The sequence below is a fragment of the Pipistrellus hanaki genome (assembly GCF_964339955.1).
Source record: "Pipistrellus hanaki genome assembly, chromosome: 1".
NCBI classification, from domain to species: Eukaryota; Metazoa; Chordata; class Mammalia; order Chiroptera; family Vespertilionidae; genus Pipistrellus; species Pipistrellus hanaki.
The window spans coordinates 187,400,555-187,424,663 of NC_140503.1; the positions used below are offsets into that span (position 1 = coordinate 187,400,555).

Sequence of the window (24,109 nt, forward strand, 5' to 3'; positions counted from 1 at the left end):
GATGATGGTGGTCTTCCCTCTCTCCTGCCCCATCATCTATCATCAATATAATTAAAAATAAAAACAACACTGACTTTCAATAAAATACATGTAAGGAATTCTAAGTAAACTCAGATTTCCCCCAGGGAAACGACGACTTTGGTACTAGTTTTGAAATCTCACGTGATCACACTTGAATCATCAGCATATGCTTACCTGTCTGGAGTGGTCTGGCGCTCGACTCTCAGAATTCCACAGAGATAGGATCACACGTTTCCAGTGGAGCCAAATGTCCAGCGTGTGTAAACCTCAAAGCTTTGAAAGCACTTCCTTAAAGCTACTCTGTAGACACACACAAGATATTTTCAGTTCTTTGTATAGATGAGTTTTCCAGACACTGAGTTCTAATCCTTGCAGGTAGTTTCACAGTGCGTTTCTTTATATTTCTTTAAGCCCCCAAATCAGTGAGGCCTTGTAGGTGCAATTGTCATGTGAATACCTGGAACCTGTGATGGGGAACGCGTACCTGGAAGTTGGAAGAGAGTTGAGTTGGAAAGCAGAGGATGCAGGGCCTGGCTAGTTCCACTGCGACCCGAAGGCCCTGACAATGCCATGGGGCAGCGTGGTTGGGCTTCTTCTTTGTTTTTGGCCTTTGTGAGGCCCAGACAGGTATGGCTGGGCAAGTGTCTAGAACTGATGCAGGTATTGGAGCGGGTGTGAAATGCCCACCTGCCCGGCCTGCAGCTTCTACCAACGGCAGAATAGCCGTGGCATCCTTTGGCACGCCACCGAAGGGGAGTTGGGTATCTGGAGAATGTTTTCTTGTAGATGCGCACCCCTCGTTGCCTTTTCCTAATGATCTCTCCTTGTTATGCTTTGCAGTTGGGCCTCTTCTGAGGGTCATTTCCTTCCACCTCTCTTGTAGGTGCTCAGCGAGTGCTGCTTTGATTTACTCCGTCCAACCTTGTGGTGGACCCCAGCCCACCCTGTCTCTGCCGGGAGAACGGCTTTCACTTCACTTTGAACTTTCCTGCAGTTCTGTTGACCCACCTGGAAGAGGTTCAGTGTAGCGCCTGCTTGTTTTGTCTTCTGTCCTTAATTTGGTTTGCCTTTTATTGTATTCCAACTGAATGGATTCTTTCTCTTTCTATGAAGGGAAAGGAACCTGAGAAAAACAAAGCTAAGGTCTTGGCTGCTTGTTAAGTGTAATGGCTATTTTATGTTAATCTGCATGTTAAAATGAGCATGCAGGGGATTGCTAAATCCACCAACCTGTTATCTCCAAAGTCTAATCCTTTTAGATATATTTGTTGCTTAAATAAAGATGTAGGCATGCAGAGTGAAAAGGTCCAACTCTCCAGGTTTCTATGCATGCATATGTAGCATTTAACATTTTTATTTCCATCAGCAAGAGTCATTATAGAATCCTAGGGAGTTACAGAAGAGCAGAAAGCAGACACCCGGAGATAACTAGCATTAACAGCCAGTGAATTTATGTCTTGTCATTTTAGTCTCTCCCTCTCTCTCTCTCTCTCTCTCTCTCTCTCTCTCTCTCTCTCTCTCTCTCTTTCTCTCTCTCTCTCTCTTTTTCTTTCTTCTTTTTAAATATATATATTTCAGAGAAGAAGGGAGAAGAGAAGAGAGATAGAAACATCAATGAGAATCACTGATCAGTTACCTCCTCAGTCCCATTGAGGAGGCATGTGCCCTGACTGGGAATCTAACTGTGACCTCCTGGTTCATAGAGCGCTCAACCACTAAGCCATGCTGGCTGGGCTATATCCCTTTAAATGGGCATAATTTCACTACACTGTATAGAACTTTTTGCTGCTCATAAGCCTGTCTGTAGATCGCCTGCATTACCACCTCTTGGAAGCTTGTTAGAAATGTGAAATCTTGAGCTCTATCTCAGACGTTCTGAATCATAATTTGTATTGAATGATAGCACACATACAATACAAGCTGTCAGCTCTGGAGCACAGATACCGTGGGCAGCAGGTGAAGTGGATAGGCCGAGACCTGTACTCACTCTTCTTCTCCACTTCCCCTCTGCTCCTCCAGTCCAAAATAATCCCCTCCATATATGGTAACAATAAAAAAAATGAGGTCATACATTTTTGTTAGCAAGGCATAGCACCCCAGTTGAGAAACCCAGCTGTCTCATGCGTACACATTTCATTCATGGAGCATTCATTAAGTGCCTACTCTGTTCCAGGCATACGTGGGCTATCATGCACCCCGCAGTTCAAGCTTGCACACCGGAAACCTATATGACTTTATTGACCAATGTCACCCAATAAATTCATTGGGAAAAGGGCTTGCCTATACTGCAGTAGAAGCATACAGAGGCCAGGAGGACGGAGCGGTTGGTTCTGTAGGGATGGGGGCTGGAAGTCAGAAAGACAAATGGTCTCTGGGCTGAGTCTTTAAAATTTTTATTTTTAATTTAAATTGACTTTTAGTGAGAGAGAAAGGGAGAGAGAAACATCAATGCGAGATGCATAACATCTATTGGCTGCCTCCTCTATGCCCCCACTGGGGATGGAGCTTGCAACCCAGGCATGTGTCCTGACCTGGAATCGAACTGGCAACCTTTTGGTGCACAGGATAATGCCCAACCACTGAGCAACCCTGGCCAAGGCTCTGGGCTGGGTCTTGAAATATGAATCAGTGAACACGAGTTACAAGCTTGGCTCTGGAGAGAGCTCAAAGTTGGATAAACTGGATCCCTTCAAGGAAGGTTTGCTGGATTTTAGGACAGGAGACCGAGTTTAAAACGAATGAATGACAATAAAAAGCCCTTTGGTATCGGGGTAGGGTCTGAATATTAGCTTCACAACTCGGCGACCTTGAACAAGTTTATTGCACCTGTCTGAGTAGCCATTTCTTGGGTAAAGTAGGGATAAAATAACAAACTGCTTCACAGAATTGCAGTGATTTAAAATGAGGCAACAGAGCAAAGCACTTGCCGGCTTTGGGTGCAGAACCAATGCTGGGTGGTGAGGAGATTTTTAAAAAGTGCCGCGTGAGTGCCATAGACAGAAATATTGAGAAAGAACAAAGAAGAGAGAGGTCATTTCTGCCTGGACTCTGAGGGACCTTGTGGCCAGCCTGGCTTTAAGGATGTGGAGAGGAAGCGAGGGTGTGAAAAACGGGCCATTGGGGACGGAAGTGAAAGATAAAGCTGCCGTTTTGAGACTGGACAGACAAAGGGAAGAGGTGACAGAAACGAGGGATCGGGTTTGTGGCGCGGGGGAAGGGGGGACGTTCTGTGTCAGACACACTGAGTTTGGGCAGCCGCCGGAAGCTGAGGGTCTGGGATGTGGGTTTGCTCACATGGCTTGTAGTTCAGGTGCCTGGCCCTGCTCTGGGCGTGACCAGAGGTGGGCACGGGATGAAGTCAGGTCACATCTTGCAAAGGGGCGCTTCCTCATTGGAAATGCCCGCACCCACACCGGGTCTCTCATCAGGATGGGAAACAAGGCAGAGCTTCTAAAACCTGGAGACCTGACTCTTCTTCACAATGGGTGGAGGAGAGCTGAACTTTTCTGTTGCTAATCTTGACCCATGCTTTCCTCTCCTTCGCGTTTCTTTTTCTTTTACAATCTCCTTTTCCCAGCTAACAACCATTAATTGCTGCAGACAGAAATGAATCAGAAAAAAGATTTTTGAATTCTGAAACAGAAAAAGTTTTTTTTTTTTGAGAAATGGACTGAATGCTGTAACACCAGTGGACTGTATTCCTATTTGTGTCAGTTTCCTTTCAACCATAAGCTCTTTTATGATCTCTCTTTATACAGAACAGATACAGCCTGCAAGTAACCATGGTTACTCATTTTTATGTTAGGGCTACCCTGCCATAGAAGTTGCTAGCATTTTGCCAAGTTTGGTTTGCTTTATCTCTGTTTCTTTCTCCCTCTCCCTCTCTCCCTCTCTCCCTCTTCCTCTCTCCTTCTCTCCCTCTCTCCCTCTCCCCACCCCTCTCCATACACACACAATTTTTTTTGCTGAACCATTTGAATTAGTTGTAGAGATATGACCTTTAGCACAAGAATATTCTTCCACCTAACGGATAATACTATTATCACCTAGAAATATTATCTCACATATAGATAATATTGGAATACCTACTTCCTAAATTATTCCAATAATGTCTTTTCTAACCCCTCTCCTCATCTAAGATCCATCAACAGTCGTTTGCTGCATTTTGTCTTTTTCGATTCCTTCCGTCTGGAACAGTCACCATGTTTTTGTTTTGTTTGTTTTTGTCATTGCCAGCGCTGATATCTTGGAAGATTCCATGACAGTTGTCTTGTAGAAAGCACCACAATCTGGATTTGTTTGTTACTTTATGGCTATATTCAGATTAAGCATTTTGACCAACAGACCGCATAGCTCCTGTGGAGACACATACATTTAATTGTTCTATAACTGAGCTCAAGGTAGCTTTTCTCTTAGGTAAGGGGTAAGTGTCTGCAGGGTGGTCCTCGGAGACTGAGTGTCCTGTCGCACAGCAACCTTTTCCCCTCAGGGCTTTAGCATCCTTTAATGGTTCCTGAGCGAATCAATTATTGCCTCACTGGTTGTGAAATAGGATTTTCTATTTCTGCTCTTCTTTTGGTGTTTATTAGCTAGCGGCTAGCTAATAAACACCAAAAGAAGAGCAGAAATAGAAAATTCTAGCTGCTAGCGTTTTTTAAATAATGACGAGCTTCCCACTATCCTCATTTTCACGAATATCTATGAGTAAGTGCTTCTTTTTTTTCTTTAATATATTTTATTGATTTTTTTTTTTTTTTTTTACAGAGAGGAAGGGAGAGGGATAGAGAGCTAGAAACATCGATGAGAGAGAAACATCGACCAGCTGCCTCCTGCACACTTTCTACCGGGGATGTGCCCGCAACCAAAGTACATGCCCTTGACTGGAATCGATCCTGGGACCTTTCAGTCCGCAGGCCGATGCTCTATCCACTGAGTCAAACCGGTTTTGGCTAAATGGTTCGTTTTGATTCACTGTGTTCTAATTCATCCATATCGTTTCCTTGTTGGGCAAAGTGATGACCAGCACCTATCAATGTCTTTCTGCCTGGACTGCATGAATAGTTGAGCACTTCCTGCTTTCCGGCACAGAAAGATGTTCTAGGCTTTATCTGTACTTTTCTTAGCTCAGGCCTGTACCCAACTATTTCTCCAAAGAGCTAAAATATTTAGAAACCAGAATCTGGGTAAATTTTCCTTAAAAAATGCATATAATCCCGAGAAAGTGAAGTCACTCATCATTTGTTTAAGCTTCCCCACCACTGAACTTCTGCTAAAATATTCCCATGGAAGCATTGTGAGTTTAGAAATTGGAAGGAAAGGACCAGTGAGAGGAGGAGGTCATAGAAAGCGAAGATCTTTGGGTTTTAGACCGGAAGTGGCACAGGGATGCAAAAAATGACCTGCGATGGTGCCAAAGACCAATTTAGATTGTGTTGGAATTCTGCCTAGGGAGAGACTAGAGAGCCTGAGAAAACAATTTCTGCTTGTTTTCCAGGTAGGCTTTGAAAACATTGGTTGCCCTTTTTTTTTTTTATATATATATCCGGTAATGCTACGAGACTGTATTCCCTTGAGCTATGCACATGTTAATTCTTGCAGCAATTTAAGAAATATAGGTTTCATACTGAGAGTTCTTTTGTGCTCTACATTTTCAGTCAGTGTGAGGCATGTAGAGATGGGTGTATATTTCAGCATGTCTTCTTTTAAAAATTAAAATTCATAGATTTTCTTTTGAATACTCATAGTTGAGTATAGTATCTGAGTTTACTTGCTAATTATAGCAGTAATATTTGGTTGCAAATTATTAAAGGTGCCTATGAGCAGCATGTTAGGCAGCAACTTAGACACAGAAACCAAGAATTCCCAAGTTATTTTCCAAAGTCATCGTCATGCATTTGATAAAATGATAGTCTCTGAGGGGGATTTTGAACTTGAACTGACTGATTTTTCTGGAACTCAATATCTCCTCTGTGATCTATTTTTATATGTAATAGCATAATTAAAATGTTCATTTGCCTATTCTGTTCTTTCAAACAAAAACAAAACAGGATGCCAGTAGCTTTTGTTTTCGTTTGCTCGGGAACCTATGAAAATGCTTAAAAATACAAAAGCAGATTTGAAACAGAAGGGCTTTGTTTTTGTTTTTTGTTTTTTTAATGGAAGTCAGCATTTTTTGAAAGAAAACAAAGAAGCAAATGCTACTACATCTGTGCTTTGTGCAGCAGGAATATGGTTATTATTCAGGTGTATACATCTAATGTTTGGGATACTTTGTAATTTTACGAAACAAAACCACACACACACACACACACACACACACACACACACAGACTCAATCTTCAGTGCTTTTTTTGAGAATGGGGAGTCATAGTAAAGCAGCTGATCTATACAAAACTAGAGGCATGGTGCATGACATTCATGCACTGAGGGGGGTGTCCCTCAGCCCAGCCTGCGCCCTTTCGAAGTCTGGGAGACCTCAGGGGATGTCTGACTGCTGCTTAGGCCGGCTCCCTACATCCTTAGTGCTGCCATGGAGGTGGGCCACTCCGCTTGCCAGCCATCAGGCCGGCTTGTAGCTGAGCAGCCCTCCCCCTGTGGGAATGCACTGACCACCAGAGGGCAACTCCTGCATTGAGGTCTGCCCTGTGGTGGTCAGTGTGCGTCATAGCAACCAGTCGTTCCGCCATTCAGTTGATTTGCATATTACCTTTTTATTATATAGGATAGTTACTGGCTGTATTATATAGGAAAGGGACACATCATTTAAATGTGCTGCTAACAAGCACAGGTGAGTGAACTCAGGTGTGTAGGGGCCAATTTGAGTCTTGAGTACTACCGTGTTTCCCCGAAAATAAGACCTAGCGCATGGAAAGATAAGACATCCCCTGAAAATAAGACCTAGCGCAACTTTGGGAGAAAAAATTAATATAAGACACTGTCTTATTTTCGGGGAAACAGGGTATCACCATTCAGTTCTTAAGAGATTTCAGCCTATGGGATTAATGAAATGCGCTCATGACTACAGAGTCACCACTTTTGGCAAATGGATTATTTTCAAAGTCAAATTTCGTCGTGGGTGGGGACATTTTAATGTAACTGAGTTCTTTTGGAGATCACAAAGATCAATCTCTCTGTTCTCACTTTCTATTTAAAACTGCCCAAGTGAACACTCATCCCTGTGCCCAAATCCATCACTCCTTATATTTCTTTCATCTTGCTCTTGTTTGAAAGGAGCTTTATCCAGAACATAATTTCTTCATTCAATATAAAGTTTCCTTCAGACATTAAGACAGCTTGTATATAATTATATAATTTAAAAAAATCTTTCATCTGGATTTTCCCAAGCCCATGACTATTTTAGCCAGTAAAAGCAAATTATATTTTGGACTCTGTAATGGATTGATATACTTTGAACATCCCTGTTGGGGCTGGGAACTGTGAGTTGGAAAATACTTTTAAGGGTACAGCCGTAAAACTAGATCTGTTAATAATTGTCGAGAAAGCTTCTGGTGTCCTGGTTCTTGTGCTGGCCTTCATTCTATAATATTGTCTGGATTCGCGTGTGAAATTAGAGTGGGGATAAAAAGAGATTTTTCCACCAAATGGCTGTCTTATTTTTTTTTTAAAGCAACATTTTTTAAAAATATATATTTTATTGATATTTTACAGAGAGGAGGAAAGGAGAGAGATAGAGAACTAGAAACGTCGATGAGAGAGAAACATTGACCAGCTGCCAATGTACATGCCCTCAACCAATGTACATGCCCTTGACCGGAATCGAACCTGGGACCTTTCAGTCCGCAGACCAACGCTCTACCACTGAGCCAAATCGGTTTCGGCTCAGTCTTATTTTTATATAGCACATTGTTATTATTATTATTTTTTATTGGAGAAGTAGATGAGATTATTGTGGAAAATTTGGGTACCATAGGGAGATGCAAATAAAGAAAAATTATTCTACTCTAATTCTATTATCTCTAGTAAGCAGCTATTCGCATGTTGACTTATTTTTTTACTTCTAGTATTTTTTTTCTAGATGTAGATACTTTTAAACAAAATTGGTACCATATTGAACATTTTGCCTTATAGTCTGCATTCCCATGGACACTACTTAAAAACATTTTCCCACTTAAATACCTTACAGATTTAAAAAAATCTATTTATCCATTGTTGGATACTTTATGTTTTCAAATTGTTTGAAATGATATTATAATAGAAAACTTCTTAGTATATATCTTTATGTATAATTTACACTTTTTTAGAAGATAAATTCAGAGTCTTTTCAATATACTAGTTTAAAGTCTGCCTTCCCAGCAATGGTTAAGCCCTCTTAGATGCAAGAATCTATCTTTATAACACCATCATCTTGATCTGTAAAGAATGGTGCAGTAACACCTTATTTATCTAACACCTTTAGGGAACTTCTCTAAATAAAATTTTCACATAACAGAAATTGACCCTTGCCCTAGCCGGATGGAGTGACGGCCTGTGGACCGGGGAGTCCCGGTTTCCATTCCGGTCAAGGGTGTGTGCCTTGGTTGCAGGCACATCCCCAGTGGAAGGTGTGCAGGAGGCGGCTGATTGATGTTTCTCATTGATGTTTCTAATTCTCTATCCTTCTTCCTTCCTCTCTGTAAAAAAGCAATAGATTATATTAAAAAAGAAAGAAAGAAAGAAAGAAAGAAAGAAAGAAAGAAAGAAAGAAAGAAAGAAAGAAAGAAACTGACCCTTAAGAATCTGTACTTGGTAATTGTGAACATTGTGAATGAGAATCTTTGTAAATTGTATTATAGCCTGCTTGGCCAGGTGATTATGATCTCAGAACGCATAATAATCTGGCCACTCAGTGTACTTGTATATCAAATGGGTACCAAAAGTATTCTAGACTTTTGCTGAAGATCAACCACCTATTTGCCCTGAGCTTTCTATCAGCCAGTGCAAAGGGGAAAACTGATCAGGTGCACGGTTTATAGTATCTTTGATATCAAATAAATGAGGTACTCAAGAGAAGTACTCTGAGTGGCCAGATTACTATGCGTTCAGAGATCATAATAATCTGGTCACACAGTGTAGATGCTGCTATTCCCTTTAACATAATGAAAATATTTGAAAAATCACAATGCAACCTCTTCTGGTTTAAATCATAAGCAATCTCATACACCAGGGGTGGGAACTTTTTCCTGCCAAGGGCCATTCGAATATTTATAACACCATTCTCGGGCCATACAAAATTATCAACTTAAAAATCAGCCTGCTAGACTGACTGGCGTGGCTCAGTGGCTGAACAACGACCTATGAACCAGGAGATCAAGATTCAGTTCCCGGTCAGGGCACATGCCCAGGTTGCAGGCTTGATCCCCAATGTGGGGCATGCAGGAGGCGGCTGATCAATGATTCTCTCTCATCACTGATGTTTCTATCTCGCTCCCTCTCCCTTCATCCCTGAAATCAATAAAAAATAAAAAAATATATTTAAAAAAAATCAGCCTACTCTATTTGGTCAAGCATGTAAATAACTCACCCCTAATGCCTTGGCAGGCCAGACCAAAGGATTGTGAGGGCTTATACAGCCCGTTGGGTAGACATTCTCCACCCCTGTTATAAACACTAGTTATGCAGTCATTTCTGCTAAAATGTGATGCACGCATTTCTAAAAACCACCATGCTATGCAAAATCATGCAGTAGAACCCAACCCACAACACTTATGGGATAAATGGGGGTCAGGGACATAGCACTCAAAAACCTTAATCAGTGTGTACAGACCAATCTGTTCACTAGCGATACATTAAAAAAAGAAAAAAGGATAGGAACTGATAAAAAATTGTAGCACAAATTTTACACGGATTAGTTGGTTAAGGAATAAATAAATATGGCACTGTACCTTGACAAAGTCCTGACCTTTTCTTATCTGAGGGTTTGGAAGGGGTGCAGCTTGTGAGGTATTCTGCAGTGGTGGAAGGAAGGTGACCCGAAATCTGAAGGACAGTTGGGGCACCGGATGCGGGTGGGTGTGGCTCACAGCACGCTGGTGGAAATGGAGCCCACTGGTGCATGTTTGAGGCATGGACGTTTGCATTCTCTCTCTCCTTACACAGCTGGGTTCCACCTGGGCGCAGCCTTCTGCCGCTACTCAGCGTTGCTTGCAATGAAATGATGCATAAACAAATGTGAAATTCGAGTTATGCTCAGATTGTTTCCTACTGTTATCAGTCTTGGAACAAACACAAGATTTAGCAGAATTGAGTACACTGTGTGGTAATACGGTGATGTGTGGGAGATATTCTGCTTGTGTTATCCTATGTAGAGTTAATATGTGTAAAACAGAAGAATCTGGCATGGGAGTCAACACTGTGTGTTGGCAGTAATAATGATAATAATAATAATAATAATAATAATAATAATAATATTAAAAGATGCTCATTGATGTTTCCGGGATTCTGCCTGCTTTTCAGTTGGGACTGCTACTGTAGCAGTTCTTTCTGCCTTCTAATTGACCTATTTCTCAACCTCTTGTGGCTCACAGACGAGTTCATCGCGCTTCTTCGAATTATAATACATCTAACATAAGGCCCAGAATGGGAGAGCACAGACTTGAGGTTATGGTTTACCTGTGGCATCTGTTTCACCTAGTCAAACTTTGTAATCTTGTGAATGAGCTGCTATGGGTGCATTTATTCGCAGCATTGTTGGGGAAGTAACTTAGGTTTTAAATCAGGTTATTATCGTGCAGAATTTTTGGATTTTCTGGTGTGTGTGTGTGTGTGTGTGGTTTTTTTTTTTTAGAAAAAAGTTAACAGGACTCTTCTTATTCCCACCTGCTGCAGGGAAGGGAGATGCCTAAGGGAATACATCTGAAGGGCATTAAGTCGCTGATGGTTTTCTTTGTTCTTGGTCCAGTCTGTTCAAACTGCCTCCGTGTTTGTGAGATGGGCTCATCTTTGGAAGGTGGCGCAGGCACAAGTGTGGTTTCCTTAGACCTTCCCTCCCCAGTCTCAGTATAATTAGAAGTCCAGATCCTCCCTCAGTTGCTCTTTATGACTCCCTGAAAGGGACATTCTTACCACGAATGGTTGCCAAGAAGCCTCGCTGACTCCTGCCGTAGTAACTTTAATAAGACAACAGATCAAAATGCCGTCCAGATTGAGCAAGCCTCGTTAGTGTCGTTCTGAAAGAAAGGTAGCTCACAAAACTCATCATTTAGCTATTCGGTGAAATCGAAATCGGTAATTGAATTATGCAGAGAGGATGTGAAGAGCAATGGCATGTTTTGATTTTTAATTTCTAACCTGACTTTGAATTTTAATCATTTTTATCTCTACACAACTTTTAGACACACCTGGGCTACCTGACCTCACTGAGCGATTGCTGTTAATTCACAAGACTTTGTGGGAGAAGGGAACTTGCCTTTTGAGCTTTGTACCAAAGATCGGGGAAAAGTAAGACATTTTCTAACTTGCTTTTAAAAAAAAAAAAAAAAAATTCTGATCTTCTCTCAGAAAGTTAACAGTGGGTCTGTGGCCTTTTTGCTTTCCTTCTGTCCTGGCTGTGTAAGTTTTATGTACTCTTATGGATTTGAAACATGGGAAGGGACTCAGGAGACCTTTTCAAAGAAAACCTTCTAAAGAGATTTGGATGACTCTGCATTGTGCCATTTCTTTTGGGTTTCAAAAACTAAGTCCTCAAGGTTGTAATAAGGCCTTTTATTTGATGTGCAGTAGATGAATTAAACTTTAAAAAAAAATAAGGGGATGCAATGTGGTGTGACAGAAAAGTGAGTCCAGTTTTTTGAGCTGCAGGTATTTTAGACTTTTATATGGGCTCTGTAGTCCTGAATTTTTGCAATAAGAATGAAATCCACATGGTTCTTTTCCTGTTTGAAAAGGAAAACAAAATGTAGAGTCACGTATTCAATAAGTCCTTCATGTAGCCTTTTATTGGAAGATTTGGTGCACCTGCCAGTTGGTTTTATTATTTTATACCTTTTTGAGGGACTTTGAGATATGCTAATTGAGACACCTGTTTGAATGGTTTTGCTATCTTTTAGAAAAAAATTGCTTGAGACTATAATGTTCAATTTTATTCTCTGATATTTTTGAATAGGTAAAATGGGCCTTAAAAATAATGCAGTCACTGTACTTTGCTGTAGATACTATTTGGAAGCATGCATGGCCCATAAGAATGCAAGCAAAACAACACACACACACACACACACACACACACACACACACACACACATTCTTTCTGGCATGTTCCAGGAACAATATCATTGACAATAGGAACTGTTCATGCATTTAATTACTAAACTAGGTATGCCTTGTGTCTTACTGCTCCTCTACATATTTGATAGTACAAATGAACTAGTTGAAGCATCTAATGTAAAGCAAGGCAGAAAAGCACTTTGCTCTACAAGTTCTATAGAAGCATTAGATAATATCAGATTTTATTGTTATACTAGTGGCCTGGTGCATGGATTCATGCACATTGAAAGGAAATTAATTAGAAGAAATATTTTAATATTGCTCTTCACCCTTTCTCTATAATAGAAGTGTCAACCAAATTCATGATTGACTGTGACAGATTGAAACACACAAGCGATTGGTACCAGCGTGAGCTTTATATGTATTGCATGCGTGAGTCAACCTAGCCTTTTATAAATATAGAATACACTTGCTTATAGACCTGCTTTCTGACTTAGCTAAACTTCTAGCCCAGGGAAGCACCCCAACTTCTCTTTCAGGTAATTGTTAGCAACACAGCAGTAAATATCAACACGAAGCAGATTATTATTATAGATCACACAGGGAGAACAAAGGGTAAAATATTTAACTGCAGCAGTGTTTGACTATATTCTGCACAGTGAGACAACGTGAAGTCATTTTCAAGGTCTACCATTTCTTACTTCTTTTCAGTCAGGTCAAGTTTCTAAACTTTCTAAATCTCCATTTTCTGGCTAATGAAAAGAAAATAGGATTCTACCGAGTCTCCTATCTACCTACTCCAGGACTTCTGTGAGGATCAAATGAGATGAGGCACATGAAAAGGCTTCAAAGATAAAGTGTAAAATGTTTGCACCTGGCTATAAAGCAAGTCGTGTTCCTGGGCTGAAGAAACTGCAAGGAGGCTAGTCACTAGGAAGAGGAAGCTGGGTGTTGCTATGTGACTTCATCACCCGGAGCCCACAGCGATAATCTTTTTCGGGCTGGGCAGGGCTGGGCTGGGCTGTGGGCCACATTTTGTGCCATATGGTCTTGACAGAGTTGGCTGTGATTTGGTGGAATGTCACTCCTGAGTGCTGGCGGGGCCTGTGTCCTACTTGGGGGAAGCTGAGTGTTGGTTTGTTGGGGCCAGATCCATGGTGCTTTTTATTTTTAAATGACTAATGTGTGTCATGGCAGCTCCTGCACTGAGCCCCCTGGTGGTCAGTGTGTGTCATAGCTACCAGTTGGACAGACACAGCCTTTTATATTTATAGATTATATTTACTTATAATTAAATTGTGTAATTTTTGGTAGTAATTATAATATAAGGTAAGGGTCTTTAACTATTGTATGAACCCCTTTTGAAGTTTAATAAGATATTTGTATTGAAAAATATTATACATACACTCATAGAATACTCACACACCAGGAATATAATTCTGAGTGCTGTCGAGTCTCTGATCATATTGAAAGGAAGGACTTTGAAAATTTCCTCCCAAAAACAGTTGCTTTGTTCCAGTGAAATATTACAATAGTTAAATACTGTTGGCAATGAAATTTTAAAAAATGATAGCAGTTTTTATTTAGTTAAATTTTGTAGTCTTGTATTTATGTATTGACCTTAAAATAAAGGAGATCCTATTGGTGCAGTTGTTATTCCAACGTGGAAGGATATTTGAAAGAGGATTATGTTGGAAGTCACCAATCTGTTCACAGAAACGAAATGAAAAGGACAAAAGATTAATTCTCTGGGCCTCAGGATTCAGGTATATGCAGTGGTGTTTGGATAGGAGATAGAACTTAGTCTCAGAAAGTAAGCTGCTTAAACAGCCTTTCAAATCATTTACCATCTCTTGAAAATTTAATATAGTCTCTGGTGAAATATTTTTCTTCCATTATACCAAAATATTCCCTTTGGGACATCGTTTTAAAAGTCATTTTTCCCATTTTGTGGAGGCAAGGTAGGACTTTTGATCACAATAATAAGCTAAAGATAGACACTGGGTTGCCAGAGGGACCATTACAAACAGATCTCTGCTCACTAAACCTGATGTCATAGGTGAATATTTATATGCACCAAAGGATGTTCATAATTCACCTTTAAGCTAACAAAAAATAAAAGAAGGAAGTTATAGTACACTAGAATCCCAGTGCAGGAAATTCATGCACGGGTACGGCCCTAGGCCTGGCCTGCGATCAAGTCCATCTTCCCTGGCTGCCCCACCCCCGCCACCACCCACCCCAGTTCCCCATTCACCACCGAGTGATTGGTGCCAGACGGCCAGGGGAAGGGACTGAGAGGTTGGCTGTTCCCCCCAGCTCACTGGCTGTGCCATCCACCTCCGCTTCTCCGTTCACCATCAGGCTATCGGAGCCTGCCGGCCGGGGAAAGGGACCAAAAGGTGGTCGGTGTGTCTCATGGTGACTGGTCCAGCCGTCGTTCTGGCCCTTCCACCATGAGGGTCAATTTGCATATTACCCTTTTGTTATGTAGGATACGTATGCTCCACGTGAATCTCGTCCTGAAGAAATTGTTATGTGGAAGTGATCATGAAGGGAGGAGGAGGGACGTCCTTTCTGAAATTCACAAGCCACGAGCAAATGGTGCTGACAGTACTTGGAACACTCTCAGGGGTGCTAACATGTGTCGGTGACTGGCTTCTTTTCAAGGAGACAAGTGCATGGATTTAGGGAAAATTCAGAACCATAGACCACCTCTGTACTTCTTTTTAACTCCCTTTTGTCCTCTACTTTTTTTTCTTTTCTTAATCACAAATATGTTTTCAAGTCTCCCCTGTTTCACGTATTATATTTCATTTAATTATTTTTATTTTTTAAAATATATATTTTATTGATTTTTTTACAGATAGGAAGAGAGAGGGATAGGTAGTTAGAAACATCGATGAGAGAGAATCATTGATCAGCTGCCTTCTGCACACCCCTCACTGGGGATGTGCCTGCAACCAAGGTACATGCCCTTGACCGGAATCGAACCTGTGACCCTTCAGTCCGCAGGCCAGTGCTCTATCCACTGAGCCAAACCGGTTTTGGCAATTTCATTTAATTATTTGAGGTCGATTTCTGGAAACTTGAGTCTGTAATGTTGACAAGTGTAGATACACTTTTGAAAAATTAGCCATGAATGATTAACAAGTAAAAAACAGCTTCTGTTTTATTACCTTATTTAATATATGCATGAGTTTATGTTAATACTAGGAGTAGTATATGCCATAAATTATTTGGAATCCTGTTTCTTCCCATTTAACAATAAATAATGAACTCCTTCCTATGCTAATAAACAATTTTTAAAAAATCCTTTCCTGAGGATATGTTTTTACTGATGTTGATGTGAGAGAGAGATATCGATTCGCTGCCTCCCATATGAGTCCTGATGGATTGAACCCACAAACTTTTGGTGCACAGGGCAAAGCTCCAACCGACTAAGCCACCCAACCAGGGCCCTATCCTAATAAATATATATCTACAATCTCATTCTTAGTGAAAGCGAAACTGTTGGATCTTAACTTTATGTTGAGTTGAGGCTACCCTGGCTTTCAGTAAGAGAGGAGTAATAGGTGTCGTAGATGGTGTAGATTTTTTATCTGCAAACAGAGAATAGATTGGGACTCCTCTTTTGTATCTCGGCAGTGTTTACTTTAACCAGACATCTTCTGACTAGGAGGCTCGTTGGGCTAAATATGTGTTCAAATTGTAGGTGTCGCTGTCTGACAGGTACCGTGTGTACAGCATCGTATCTTCTCTGGTCCCTTTGTTCTATCAACAGAGTGCAGGTGACACGTTCCTCCCGCATAGCTGTCTCCATCAGTATTTCTGTTCTTAAGGAAGGATTCTACCTACATGCTTCTTCCTCTCAGGAACCTCTATCTCAGGTAACGTTTTGGGTACAGAAGGAACATTTCCTAGACTTTGGGATATAATGTATTGGAATAAATTGGAATTCAAATTAATTGGAGATGCAAAATGTTTTAGGCGTCTTTGCATGCTTCCTCAATTTTAAGTTTATTTATTAAGCCAGCATCTGTGGAGCAACTACTATGTGCCAGGCACTGTGTTAGGAGCTCATTATTCAAAGATTAATTAGATATGCTCTTGCTTTCAAGGAACTCAATTTGAGTTTCAAATTCAGAACTCACATATTTATTCAGCTTGTACTGTATGCCATGCAGTGAGCTGGATGGATGGTCTTAGATGAGGTCTTTGGCTCGTAAAATTGAGTGATGATATTTATTGACCCATCCCCTCCAAAATAAGTTATGAATAGAATTTTCTAATCTATACATTCTTTTCTTCCATTATATTTTATTAAACTTTTGGTACCTGCTACTACTTGTTAAGTCAAATTAGCAAATGGGGAAAAAAGGTAAACAAATAACAAGCATTTAATTGATAAATTTAGAATGATGATTTAAAAAAATATGTATGTGTGTATACATGTATATTTTTTATATTTAGAAACCTGTATACATTTATTATAGTCATACGTCCTGCTAGAGGAGTAGTTCTTAGTTCACATGATACAAATAAATATATCAAGATTGACTTTATTTTTCTTCTTTTAAGTATATCAAGGTTTAATGGCATTCTGCCCTTAGTGTAGCTCCACTGTCCGAACAAGGACGGGAGCCATAGCGTTTAATCACTTGGTTTTCCCAGTAATTCCTGGGGTTGGGGGTTATTGAAACTCAGGGGAAAAGGGACTTGCTCACATTCACACAGCTAGAAAACGTTAGCGTTAGGATTCCAGTCTCAATCTGTCTAACTCTTGCAGGATCCTCCTGAGCCCAGTGGGCTGGTGTGGAAGGTGGACTCACAAATGCTCTGGGCCTGCCAAGGAAGGGCAGTCATTTCAGCTGAGGAGCTGGGAAAGGTGTTTGCACTGAAGAGCTGGCAGTGAAATCAGCCTTGGGGCTGAGCTAGAACAGTGTTTCCCAAACTTCTCTCATGATGAGAATCACCTGGTGGAGTTGTTAAAACACAGATTCCTGAATCCCAACTAAGAAGTGCTAAACTAGAATTTTTGGGAACATATAGGTAAAATTGTATACTTAACTAGTGCTCTAAGACAGATGTTATATACAGAGCACTAAGTTAGGTATGCAATTTTACCTATATGTTCTCAAAAATTCTAGTTTAGCACTTCTTAGTTGGGATTCAGGAATCTGTGTTTTAACAACTCCACCAGGTGATTCTCATCATGAGAGAAGGTTGGGAAACACTGAGCTAGAAGACAGAAAGGGGAGGAGAGGAGGGGCTGCAGGAAATGCATGCTCCAGGTCATAGGGGAATGGAGGCTTATGGGGTTCAGAGAATGGCTGGGGATGGGCGTGTTGGAGAGCAGCGCAGGATAGGCTCAGGTTGCAAAGCCTTGGTGCCAGAATGAGGAAGGCCTGTATGTGCCATGCTGGAGACGTGGGGTTTCTAAGCTCTATATAATGGTGAGAATTTTGCGGTAGAAGTAATTTCATAACCGGAGGGGGAATTTGCAAAGATCACTTGGGGGCAGGCTGCAACATAGACTGAAGAAGGGGAAAGTTAGAGACTTTCTGCATGTTGTGCAGATTGTTCACTGCACAAGGGTACGTGAGAGTGGTGGTGGGGACCAATAATGTAATGTCCCAGCACATTGTTCACCAGGCTGTGTGCTCTTGGGATTGGGCCTGCCTACGGAGGGACTGCGCCTTTAAGAATTTTCACAACAGGCTGCCCTGCTTGCTTTTTAATTGCTTATAAAATAATAGGAGAGATTAGATCAAGAAATAACCATGTACCCTAAGGCTTAAGTCTGGAGGTGGAGGTGATGGTCTGTTTCCTGACTATATGATGTTGGGCATGTTCCCCGTCCTCTCAGAGTTGATTTCCTCATCGTTAAGGGAGAGGTCATAGGATCTAGCAGGGCCCTGGACAGAGCAGTTGAGGGGCATTGGTAAGAAGAGGAGCTAGGCAGGCAAGATGGACAGATAATAGTCCTGGGACTGGAAGCCACTGCCAGCAGGCTACCCTGAAAGTGTCCTGAGAACTTATTAAGAGTTTTACATGTTTCATCTTATTTAATCCTACATCCGTTCTGAGAGGTAGATGTCATTGCCTCATTTTAAAGATTCTGAGACTTTGGCTCAGGCGGGTTAAATAACTTGTCTAATGTCACACAGCCAGGGAGTGGCAGGCAAGGCTTGAGCCCAGGTCTTTGTGGCCCTCATGCTCTTCACAGCTGTGCTGAAGTGCTGTGTTTAGAAGTGTGTGCTCTAAGTGGAACTCCCTTAAAACCCTACTTGAATCTCTCTGATGACATAATCTGATTTTATCTTTTATTGTGTTCCACTTGAATTGGGTCATGGTTTTCACATAATGCTGTGTTTAGCTTACTAGACTGCGAGCTCCTGAGGACTGGGATGCAGTCGCATTCATTGTTTTTTCTTGTGGTGTTTCCTAACTCTCTGTTCTGTAAATTATGCATAGATAGGGTGATAGATCTCTAAAATTGATTTGTGTCCTAAAATTTGTTAATTTAAAAAATATATATTTTATTGATTTTTTACAGAGAGGAAGAGAGAGGAATAGAGAGTTAGAAACATCGATGAAAGAGAATCATCGATCAGCTGCCTCTTGCCCTAACCCTAACCCTAACCCTAACCCTAACCCTAACCCATTCCCTACTGGGGATGTGCCCACAACCAAGGTACATGCCCTTGACCAGAATCGAATCCAAGACCTTTCAGTCTACAGGCCGACGCTCTATCCACTGAGCCAAACCGGTCCCGGCAAATTCGTTAATTTTTAATTAGGTAAGTAAGGCTTCAGTTGCATTAAAAGTGAAGAAAAACGTTAAAGGGGGTCCCCCACCCTTGGTCCGTTGGCTGGAGCATTATCCTGTCCACTAAAAGGTGGCAGGTTTGATCCCCTTACAGGGCACACAGCTAGGCTGTGGGTCCTTCCCCCCCCCCCCCCCCCCCCCCCCGTCTCTAAAATTAATAAAAACATATCCTCAGGTGAGGATTAAAAAAATGATAAAACAAAAGGAGTCACTGGATTTTAATGTGATATCTGGATTGACTGCTAAAGTTTTAGGAAATTCCTAATTGCCGTTTTAACAGATACATAACTGGTGACTGGCTGTCCAAGACTGAAGCCACCATCTAAGTGCACATTGGCAAGCCCTCTTTGTGGGCCGTGAAGCCGGGCCGAGTATAAAAGTCAGTCGTCGTGAATGCTCCCTTTGAGTCCGTGAACAGTGTCACACTGTCGTTCAGGCCGGCATGCCGGTGAGGACCTCAGCCTGTAAACTCGCGCGGAGCCCTCTGGCTGAAGGTCACTCTGGTTTGGTCCCTGCCGGGCGCAGGTTGAGACAACGGAGAGACGTGCTTTCCTCCCACGGGGCAGATCAGGGCCCTGGGGCCCCATTGCCTGAGTTTGCGTCCCAGCTTCTCTCTGCTTCTGAGCTCTGTGACCGTGGTGAGAGAGAGTGTCAGACGAGGATGGGTAAGAAAACAGGTTGTCATGACGGTTCATGTGCCGCTGGGTCACGGGGAACCCACATCCTGACGGGAGCCCCTTGGCTTTTGAAGGCGCCCAAAGTGTGAGCGCGGAGGACAGAGGGGACTTCACTGCTACAGCCCGTGTTCGTCTCAGGACGAGGCTTTGCTGCTGTCACAGCAGAGGCCATGCTCTCTTACAACGCGTGCATCTCCCTCGTGAGCGCTATGGAGGCGGGCGTGGCTGTGCTTCATACTCTGTTTGTCTGAGGACAGTAGGAAGCGATGGCTTTAATGGGTAACTTGTAACTTCCCTTTTTCTGGAGCCCCTGGGGCACAATCAAATGTGGTGGGCACCAGGACGGATGCCTCAAATTCCTTCGTTATCATGTTAATTTTTCCTGCACTCACCTGAGTCCATCATTTTACTTTCTATCCAATCCCAGGAGTTTCCCACCGCTTTGCTTTCTCCCGCCTCCTTACTCCATCACCAATGAATTTCATGTATGTCCACCAACCAGATCTGAAATAGCATGGCTGACATGTGCACATAAGGAACTATTTGACATTGAAATTGGGACTCCAAAGAACTGTTGGTCCAGAAAGGAACTCACTACAGACTGATTCATTTGCCTCTCAGCATAACCATTATGGCTTGTCTCAGTTTAGGTTCTTACAAGGGTATTTCTTGGATCACATGATCTCACACATCTAGAGGAAATAATGAACAACATAACTGATGAACAAAAACAGACCCAGAGAAAGAGAAGAAGTGACCAGACTCTCAAACCTCAGAGGGAAAGTAGGGGAGGGTGGGGGTAAGGGGAAGAGATCAACCAAAGGACTTGTGTGCATGCATATGGGCGTGGCCAGTGGCCATGGACAACGGGGGTTGGGGTGGGGGGGTAAGGACATATATGGGGAGGGGTTTGGGATGGGATTGGGGGATGAGGACAATTATGTGAGACCATAATCAATAATAAAAAGAAAAGAACATGGAAAATGCTATTCCAGATCAACATTGCCTCTCGGCTATGAGAAACTCGGGGTTTCTTTGGTATTCCAGAAGAACAGCACACGTGAGCAGTGAGAAAGGAAACCAGGCCCCGGGAAGTTGCCTAGCTTCTCTCTCTCGCGGCTCCTGAGAAAGAGGAAGAGAAGACCCTAAACAGCTCCAGTCGCCTCAGTAGATGGCGAATTCAGGTGCGCTTGAAATAGAGCATGTGTGGTGGCTTCTGATCCCCGTGGGCCACTGCTGGGCTCGTGGGAAATGCAAGAGCTGCAGAATGGGCCTCAGAGCATTGCTCTGCTACGAACACAAACGTGTGCCTGTCTGCCACAGAGTTTATATGGGAAGTCCCGCAAAGACTCATCGTGTGATGCCCTCTTCAGGTTTTATATCACGGAGTACTAGAAAAGCAAGCAAGTTGGATCAAAATACTCCCCAGACCCAGTCTTATTCTTGGAGTTTACACTTTCGAGTAAGGGCAAACGTGGCCCGCGCATTCTTCAGGAGCTCTCCATAAACGTCGGATTAAAAACCATTTCCAGGGTCCCCCTCCCCCACAATGTGACCCCTGCAGAAAGCTCCAGTAGGCTGTGAGCTGGTAATCCCTTAACACAGGGATACGTTGGCGGGGAAAATAAAACGGGGCTGTGCACCTTTCCTTTTACTTGTTAAACTAATTGCTGTTTCCTTGCATTGAAAAGCAGATGTTAAACTCCCCCTTTGATGTTCAGCAGCAGACAGACTCCAGTTGTGTTGGAACATGTTTATTCAAACATATCTATTGTTTAAATAAAGATCAGCTCTGGCAAATTGGATTTTGATGGTTACATTTTGATCTGGAGCCACAGAACAGAATAGCAATTTATTCATTCATTCAATTTGCACTCATGTGATTCCTCGTTGGCCCCTTACATAGATTGTTTTCCAATCTCACCAATACCACAAAAACCTTGCAAGCGAGATAGTGCTATCTCTATTTTGTAAATTAGGAAAACAAGGCATAGAGAGTGATCAGAAAACTCGCCCGCGGTTACATTGCGATTAAGTGTCCGGGAAATATATGTGGGGTTTTTTTTTGGCTGACTCCAAAGCTGCCTTTTAAGTGGAGATAATCAATGGAACAAAGATTTTGAGGATTTGGAATCAAGAAAGAAGATGTTAACCTTGAACCTTTTGTTCATTCATTTACTCAGCGGGCATTTACCGAGTGCTCATTCTGTGCCAGGCTCTCTGCAAGGTGCTGCAGGTTCAGTGGTGGAAAAGACATGGTCAAGTCCTCACCAGCTTCGAGGAGGAAACAATGATTGAAGAAGAGTGTTTGCTCCCCCACAGCTGCAGTGTCTTGGTTGGGAGAGATTTTATTTTATTTTATTTTATTTTATTTTTTATTTTATTTTTTATTTCAGAGGGGAAGGGAAAGAGAGAGAGAAAAACACCAAGGATGAGATAGAATCATTGATAGGAACATCAATAATGAGAGAGAATCATTGATTGGCCGCCTCCTGCATACCCTCTAATGGGGATCGAGCCCGCAACCCAGGCATGTGCCCTTGGCCATAATCAAACCAGGGATCCCTCAGTCTGCAGGCCGCCACTTTAGCCACTTGAGCCAAACCGGCTACAGCTTGGTTGGGAGAGATTTTATTAAAAAATTTTTAATATGTGGAAATTTTGATACCTTAACAAAAGTTTATTTTGTTATTCTTTTACACCTATATATACACTGAGTGGCTAGATTATTATGATCTCTGAACGCATAATAATCTGGCCACTCTGTGTGTGTGTGTGTGTGTGTGTGTGTGTGTGTGTGTGTGTGTCAGAGGCCCGGTGCATGAATTCGTGCATGGGTGGGGTCCGGCCAGCCTGGCCAGGCGGAGGGGACATGGGCAGTTGGCCCGCCTGCCTGCTGGTCGAACACCTGGTCGAGGGAACAATTTGCATATTTGCCTTTTATTATACAAGATATACACTGAGTGGCCAGATTATCATGCGTTCAGCGATCATAATAATCTGGCCACTCGGTGTATACTAAATTAATAAACAGAGGGGTGGCTTCACTAGAATACTTTGCAATTGTACCCCTTGCCCGGGCTCCTTAGAACATGCAAGGAATGGGGTTGGAGTGATACTATATTGAGTTTTAAGTAAAGTGTTGCAAACACAGATTTGAAAAATCACCTGGCAAAGACCATGTCTGTTTCAGCTTTGGATTCTGCATCTCATATAGGAGGCGCGGTGCCTGGCATGTAGCAAGTGCCAGTACCCCTAGTTGGTTGGCTCAGTGATGGGAAATCAAACAGGGAGGAGGAAGCCCCTAGGGAGGGGACAAGTTGGGTAACATCAAGGAGGAATGTGAGATTGGCAATAAAAACCCCCGATAAATAAGCAAGGAGAGCCATGACATACTACAGACTTACTTCACATGTGCAAACTGTTTAACAGCCATGGCGGGGAGGAGCTGTGCTCAGGGGATCTGGGCCTGCTGTTGAGCGCGGGTGCTTGGGAGAGCCTGCCGCCTTCTTTTGATCCTCTAATTGGACTCTTCTGACTTCCTGTTCACACATGAACCCTCTATGCCCTCTCTCTAGCTCTTTCCAGTCTTGATTTCATTTTTTGAGGATTTTGGCTTTTAAGTAATAGTATCTGGTAGGGTGACTAGACATGTTGGCTTGCTGGGACAGTCCCGACTAGGCCTGTTTTTTGTTAATATATTTCGTAATGCTCCCCTCTCCATATCACGTATCCTGGTTTGGAAGGTAAATTAAATAGCCATGTTGCTAAGAAGGGAATTTGGTGGCCTTTAAAGAAAACCTTTGTAGCAACCAGACTACTTTGAGGAATTAACTTAATGTGGATGCACTACCAATAAAATTACACAACACACTAGTGTCTGGTTTCTTATAACGAGTAGGAAGAGAAAATGAGGGGTAGCTGAAAAGAATCCTATGTAGAGAGAAATAAGTTGATTTCAAACGAAATGAACTTTAATCGCTGGTACAAACTAATGGCTGGCATCGCCCTAGGAGAAAGGGCATTTGAAGGTTATCCTGATGATGGGTGGCGCTGAGGGAACCTGGCATGCTTCCAGGAAATCTTGGCATCATCACTAGTTCTGATTTAGAGTTTCCACAGCAATGGTAATTGAATTCAGATGCATTTTCATTTGTTCTCTGAGTGGAAAGTAAAAGAAATAATTCTTTTTATTTGTCAGAGATTTAAAGAAATGGCTGGATGGAAAGTTTTTACATTCAGATTGCTCCCCTTCAAATCTTCTGTTAAATCATGTCTTTTGTTGAAATATTTTAATAAAATGAGGCATTCCTATAGAGACTTTCAGGGTAATAGCATCTATTGTATATTGGGACTTTTCTCTTAATTAACAGGTGAAGTT

General features: G+C 42.1%; 1 protein-coding gene across 13 annotated transcripts in view; it reads left to right on the top strand.

Annotated features, from left to right (window-relative positions):
• Positions 1–24,109, top strand: part of APBB2 (amyloid beta precursor protein binding family B member 2) — a 323,734-nt gene that overhangs the window by 90,735 nt on the left and 208,890 nt on the right. For 11 of the 13 annotated variants that reach the window (XM_084900686.1, XM_084900684.1, XM_084900691.1 and 8 more), the window contains exon 3: positions 11,352–11,457. The exons of the other annotated variants lie outside the window; for them this stretch is intronic. The gene's annotated coding sequence lies outside the window, so the exon portion shown is untranslated. The remainder of the gene's footprint in view (positions 1–11,351; positions 11,458–24,109) is intronic. 13 annotated transcript variants of the gene reach the window in all.